Source organism: Oratosquilla oratoria, chromosome 1 (genome assembly GCF_046742065.1).
Source record: "Oratosquilla oratoria isolate Oo_2021 chromosome 1, ASM4674206v1, whole genome shotgun sequence".
Classification (NCBI taxonomy): domain Eukaryota; kingdom Metazoa; phylum Arthropoda; class Malacostraca; order Stomatopoda; family Squillidae; genus Oratosquilla; species Oratosquilla oratoria.
Window position 1 is genome coordinate 97,518,600 of NC_134777.1, and position 7,471 is coordinate 97,526,070.

Sequence of the window (7,471 nt, forward strand, 5' to 3'; positions counted from 1 at the left end):
AGGTGAGATACGTTAATAGGTTCCTGTGCTGCTTGCACATTGGGAACTGTGGCACAAACTTGAGAAGTTGGGAGCTCGTTATCCATGATTTTGATACGAGAAGGGTAAATTTGGAAATCACAGATGTTTGTGCCAAGTGTGAGGTGGAGGGGGGCGTTGCTATTATTTGCAATAATAATGCAAGTGTGACCTCTTCTGGAAGTAGAGCTGATGGCTGAGAACAGAGAGATACCCTTTACACGGCAAGTTTCTGGCATACAGAGTACATCGGTGTCTGGTGCTTGGAAGACTCGTATATGTATGCGTGTGTACTCACGAGGGAACAGTGTCTTTGGACTGATAAGTACTGCGTGAGAATGTCGGAAAGTCGATAACACTTGAGAGACTGGTGCGGATTGTGTGTTGAATTCCTCTAAGAGGGGTAAGAAATTTGCTTCCGCTGGCAAAAGATCACTGGCTTTCACTTGTTGTTTTGTCTGTCTCTTAGCAGATTTAGACCTATGAGAAGATAGCGCGCGCCTGTTACGCTTAGAACATCTTCCTATCGTTGGTAATGGAATGGAGGGTGGAGAGTCATGTGCATGTGTCTGTTTGTAGGTGTCGTCATCAACAGAGTTGGTTTGACTATTTTGGCTAAAATTACTTGAACTTAACTTGGGCTTTTCCTGTTCGGTCACCTTGAGGTGGTTGACAGTAGGGGAAATTGCTGAAGGCAATGCTGGGAGGAAATGGTTTGCATAAATGATGCCATGCTGAGCAGGATATATAATAATGTTATGCTGCTTCATCAAGTTTAAGCCTATGAGGACATCAGCAGGGAAATGAACATCTGCTACATAAGTAGGAACTGTAATGGATGGGCACTCATTCTTGAAGCTAATGTCTAAAGAAAATTTTCCAATGATGGGGAAAGGAATCCCATCCACATTGCACAAATTGACATCTGGTGGTTCTAGAATAGTCACTCGCTTTGTTTGGGTGCGTAGTTTATTAAAACTATTGACAGACATAATGTTCACTGGGGAACCTGTGTCAAGAAAAACTTTCAATTTGGTTTTTCCAGTCGTGGCGTTGAAGGTTAATGTAGGAGATGTATCTGATACGTTAAGTGTGTGAACTGGCAACATGGACGTATGTATGTCAGTGTAAGGGTTATCTGATCTTGACAGGCCTTTCGGTTTCTTACTGAGGAGTCAGGTAGATGATGAGTTATGTGACAGGTTACCAGGGGAGGAGTGGCGTGTATGTCTCACAGGAGATGCATGACGCGAGTATGTCGGGGATGAGTTACGTGAATACCTGGCAGAGTGGGTTGATCCTCGGTTGTGTGGGGATTGTGAACGTAAGACTCTACATCTGTCGGATGAGTGAAAACATCTTCCATGATAACTGCAGTGTTTGTTGGGCGTTGAGGGGAATTTACGATAACATATATCGTCTGTGTGTCCTACTTTCCGGCAATAGTTGCAAAACTTTCGTGTCCTTGAGGGGGACCTGTGACGTGACTGATGACGTGTGCGAGATGTATGTCTTGATCTCGTGATAGGGGGAGTGGCCTGTGTTACCTGGGCTATCATGTGGTTTCGTGTAATAGGTGTAGTCTGGCTTTCTATTTCCTCGGTCACCTTGTCCGAGTCAGGAAATTGTCTAGCGAATCTCGATAATTTCATATCCGGTTTGAAAGCGGAAGTCCCTACACGTCGCAACGTCTCTGGGTGCAATTTAGAGATAAAAACCAGGTAGGCAACCATGGATACGACATATTCCACACTCATCATGCCGTTTGTTACCCATTGACTGTTAACAAGATCTTCTCTTAATTTGGTTTTTACTGAGGTTGCTACACTCACTGATTGATCCTTACATTGGTAAGGTGGGTGATTTAACTCTTTCCCTACAGAATAAATGGTTGAGAAGGCACCAAGCGGTTCAAAAATATCAAAGGCCTTCTTGAACTCGTCCACGAATTCTGCGTATGTGTTTATTTCGATGAAAGCGTCAGCGTGGATTATGAATCCTGCTAATGTGCCATGTTTGTCAATCCTAGACGTCAAGATGGATATTTTTGTTTTGTCATCTGTGGCGCCTCTACGTGCAATTTCAGCGTCCACTTCTGTCAGGAAATTGTGCACTGGTATATTCTTACCATTAAACAAAGGGAGAGTCGACTCGTCTTTGATTAATGTAACTAGATTTTGGGTAGGCGCGGCAGTTGCACCTTGTCCCGAGGAGCTAGCCTGTCGCTGTTGTGGTTGTTGTTGTTGTTGTTGTTGTTGGTCATCCATGTCTTGTGGGATCTGTGCCGATTGGCTACGTGTAACGGGTCTGTAAGTGTGGTGGTCACTATGTTGCATTTACGAAAAAAAATTAAAGAGATCCTGTTGCACTAGGTGGACTTATAAAACGGAAATATATCTACTTACCCAAGTTGACGTATGGAGGGAACGGGTGATGGGCGGTTGTGGTCGCGCACAGGGTGATGGGAGAAAGGGTGATGGGGAGTTGTGAGAGGATCCTGCGTTCACGGAAGTGCTGTAATGTAGGTAAAGGTTAGTGCTCTGTTGAAATATCAGAATGTATGGGTAAAGGAGCACTGTATACAATTCCCAAGTATTACTTTGAGAAAATAAAAATAAAAGAAGGGGCTTGTAGGAGCTATACGTGTCTTCTTGACGTAGCTGTTGAGCAGCTGGAAACAGCGGCGAAGGTCGGTCGTTCAGGCAGGCAGTTGCAGAAAGGTACCTCGTTGATGTGCAGCTGGTTGTAGTAGCGAAGCTCTCGTCGCTCGATGGGCAGCTGGTTGTAGTAGCGAAGCTCTCGTCGCTCGATGTTGGAGGGCGTGGTGGAGAATGGAAGTCTGTTGGGCAGCTGTTGGTGGAGGTGGCGAAGCTCGAAGAATGTTAAATGTTGTCTTCGGTGTCGAGTGGGTTGATTGGCGATGGCCTAGACGTCGGTGCTTAGCGTGCTTTCGCTGGTTGCTTGTAGATATGGATTAGAGTTCGAAATCCACTAGCTGCTTCGATGTTCACGGCTGTAGAGTTCGTCTTGCCTTCGTATGTAGAGTTCGAAATCCACTAGCTGCCACCACTTGTTGGAGGGGGTTTTGGTGGAAAACGCGGATAGGTTTTTCCGGTTTATTGGGGTGAGCCTGATCTGATACAATCTTCGTCTGGCAGTCCCGAAGTCAACTTTCGAGGTGCCAGATTTTCCTAGCTAAACTTAATCTAATTAAGAAATGGGCGTGCCCATAAGAAGGCAGCCAATAATATTAAAAAAAGGGCGTGCCCCCCGAGAAGGGCAGCCAATAGAATGTCTTGAGGTGCCAGAGGGGAGCCAGAGCCGTAGGTGTGAACTCTGACCCTGGATTGAGCGAGTTCCCATGTATGTTTGGTAATCTTGAAAGATCTATGGAGAGGAGGTCACAAGGTGACCTCTGATGCGCAGCTGGGTCCACGCGGTGAATGGGTCGTTCTGATGGGCCTCTTGGGTAAGGAGGCCCGTGTAAGGAGGCCCGTTGTTCCTTGAAAGAAATCGTCCGTGGGCGGAAGGAATCTTACACAAGTACAACTTTGTTGTTCTCTTGGACTTTTTTCCAACCCTGTGCTTTGTTTGCTATGGACTCTTTATTCTCTTTATTATTCCTCTATAATTCCTCATTCTCATCTTTTACTTCTTTTAAATGTCTTTTTAATGCTTCTATTTCTTTATTTAGGTTTTGGTTCTCCTTCTTTAGTTCTTCCAATTTATCAACTCTTTCCATAATTTATGTAAGTTGGCTGAACCTAGCCTCCCAATGTTTGGTCATTTTCTCTAGTTTTTCCTCTAGACTTGCTAATCGGGGGAGGTTGGCATTCCCCCCTCATTAAATCCATGGAAATTATTATCTCCACTTTCTATTGTGCTGTTCTTATCTATATTTCTAAACTTAATGCTTTTACTGATATTTTCGACTTCGCCTGCATCGTCTGCAGCCCTCTTGTTGACATTTCTCCTGACGTCCGGGGGAACCCGTTCGTCACCTTCCTCATTTCCTTCCATTTCCCTCAGTAATCCCTCCCTTTCTCCTTTTTCTTCACCTTCCCACTACACCACGAGCTTTCCCCTTCCCTATTAATACAACAAAGGTACTCCCTCGTTGTTGAGATCGATGAAACTTGAAGTTTTCTTGGAGTTCCAAACTTCGTTGTCACTTCGACCGACGTGTATTTACCTAGTTGTATTTACCTAGTTGTATTTTGCGGGAAGGGGAGCTATGCTCGTGGGTTCCGTCTTCATATCTCATTTTATCTCGAATGTTTATAAATTCATGTATTGTTTTTGCACACACCACTTTCTCATCTAATTTGTTCCAAATGTCTATTACTCTGTGAGGAAAGCTGTTCTTTTTCAGATCTCTTCTATAGCTGTCTTTCTTGATTTTCTTTCCGTGTTCTCTTGTATTTCTATCATCCCATTTTATTAGATCCTCTCTATCAATAGTTTCTATGCCTTTCATGATTCTGTAAATAGTTATCAAATCTCCTCTCTCTCTTCTTTGCTCTAATGTCTGTAGCTCAAGTTTTGCTAGTCTCTCTTCATATGATAGTTTTGAGAGAGTTGGTGCCAATTTTGTAATTGCTCTTTGTATTCTTTCAAGTTTTTTTTATACATTTTTTGTACTTGGTGACCACATCGTTACTGCATATTCCAATCTTGGTCTTATCAAAGTGACTAGTATTTTCTTCACCATTTCTTCATCCAGATATGTAAATGCCACTTTGATTGTTCTTATTAAATTATAAGTTTCTCCAAAAATCTTGTTTGTATGTTTCTCAGGTGACATATTATTCATAACAATGACTCCCAGGTCCTTCTCATTTTCAACTTTTTTATTCCTTCTTCTCCCAATTTATATGATTCTATTATTTTTTTTTTGCTTTTTCCATATTCCATTATACTACACTTCTTAGTATTGAGCTCCTTCTCCCACTTGCTACTCCATTCCTATACTTGATTGAGATCACTCTGTAGCGACTCACAATCTTCTTCAGTGTTCACTTTTATTTTTAACAGTTTTGCATCATCTGCAAAGAAGCTCATATAACTTTCAATTTCTTTATCCATATCATTAATATATACAGCAAACATTATTGGGGCCAGAACTGTTCCTTGTAGAACACCACTTTTTACTTCATCCCAATTTGAGTGTTTGTCTCTTATCACTACTCTCATATTTCTTTCTTGCAGAAAGTCTTCCATCCATTTAAGCAGTTTGCCCTGTATTCCTCCTTCAGTTTCTAATTTCTTGAGCAACTTCTTATGTGGTACTTTGTCAAAAGCTTTTCTTAGGTCTGGAAATGCACAATCAGCCCATCCATCTCTTTCTTGTATTATATCTATTAGCCTTGAATAGAAACATATTAAATTGGTGACGCATGATCGTCCTTGTCTGAATCCAAATTGCCTTGGATTTAGCTTGTTGTTTTTTCTAAATTCTTTACATATCTACTTTTGATCATTCATTCACAAATTTTTGCTATTGTACTTGTTAGAGAAACTGGTCTATAGTTGGTAGGGTCTTCTTTATTTCCCCCTTTATATATAGGTACTATATTTGCTTTTTCCAGTCTTCTGGAACTTTTCCTTCTTTCAAGGAACTGTTTATTATACTATGTATTTTGTCTGCCAGCTCATTCCTGCATTCTTTCAAAATCCAGTTTGCTATTTCATCCGGTCCATGCGATTTTCTAACATCAAGATTACTCAAGTGTTTCATGATTTCATTCTTTGTTACTTCTATTTCTTTCATAGGGGGGACTTTCTCTTTCCATTCAATTTCTCCAGGTTGTATGTTCTCCCTTGTAAACACCGATTTAAAATGCTTGTTCATAATTTCTGCCATTTCTATTTCCTCTGTGTATTCAACTCCTCCTTGTCGTAATTTCTCTAACCCTTGTTTGTTTTTCAGTTTGTTGTTTACAAATCTGTAAAATAGTTTTGGTTGATCTTTACATTTTTCTATGGCATCTTTTTCATATTTTCTCTTTTCCTCTCTGCACGCTTGTACATATTCATTTCTATAACAAGTATATATTTTCCATTTGCCATGTCTTTTGTCGTTCTTCAATTTGGTCCAAGCTTTATCTCTTTTGTCTTTTAACTCCCTACAACTTTTGTTGTACCAGCACTTTACATAATCTTTTTCTTGTTTTTGTCCTGGGACATACTTTTCCACTCCTTTTTTTTTTTTTTTTTATAAATGTTGTCAAAATATTCCATTTCTCTTCCACTGTTGTTTCTTCTTTGTATATTCTTTCCCATTTTTCTTTTTGAAATAATTCTCTTATTTTATCAAAATTTACTTTTTCATACATCATTCTTCCTTTTCTATATTGTTCATTTCTTTTCATGTATTTTTCCTCATTTAGTTCCAGTTCAATCAATATATGGTCACTTTTACTTATTGGTGTCTTATATTCAACCTTGTCCACTATTTCAGGTTCAGATGTGATTATTAGGTCTAGTCTCGATGGTTCTTCTTCATTTCTATACCTAGTGTTCTCTTGTATCCATTGTGTCATTGTATGGTCAATAATCATCTCAAGTAGAACATTTCCCCATGAGCCGTCTCCACCCTTTACGGTCATCTCTTCCCAGCAGACTTCTTTGCAATTAAAGTCGCCCATCATAACTATTCTTCCTCCATCTTCCATTATCTTATTTAATGTTATCCTTGTGTCCTCTAACATACTTTTATGTTCACTCTCCTCCCACGAGGCTGTTTTTGGGGGCATGTAATTTATTACAAACTTTCTGCTCTTCTTATCTCTGTCTTCCACTTCCATCATAATTATCTCTACTGTATTCTTTCCATATGTGACACCCTTCACGTTTATATCCTTCTTAGTCAGGAACATAACTCCACCCATTTGTTTTGTCTCTCTGTTTCTAATCCAATAAATATATGCATCATGTCCTACACTGTTGGGTGGTAGTGGACCTTTTAATTTTGTCTCAACAATTCCCATTATGTCCGGCTCTTTTTCCTTCAGATACTCGTTCAGTTCATTCAATCCTGTTATTAATCCATCTATATTTGTGTAAGATACTCTTAATTTTCTGCTACTTCCATTGTATTTTCTGTTTCCCTTTTGTTTTTTTCTGGTATGGCCCATTTCCTCACTTTCATATTCACTACTCTGCAATAGAATTTCTCTTTTTCTGACTCTGTTCTGTTCTCGTTTTTTCCCTTAGGTTCTTGTCTTTTCATCTTTTCCTCCTCTCTTTCCTCTTTATTCATTTCTCTTTTTATCCATACTTTTTATATTGTTCACTGTTTGCTAGTTTCCCTGTTTGTGCTAAGATATTTTCTGCCGTCGTTTGTGACCTGAATTTAACCTTAATTGGTCTGGTCTTATCTGTACTATATTTCCAAAACCTATACATTTCTTCAATTTGTTTCCCGATTTCAGGTTCATCTTCCTGAACTAAT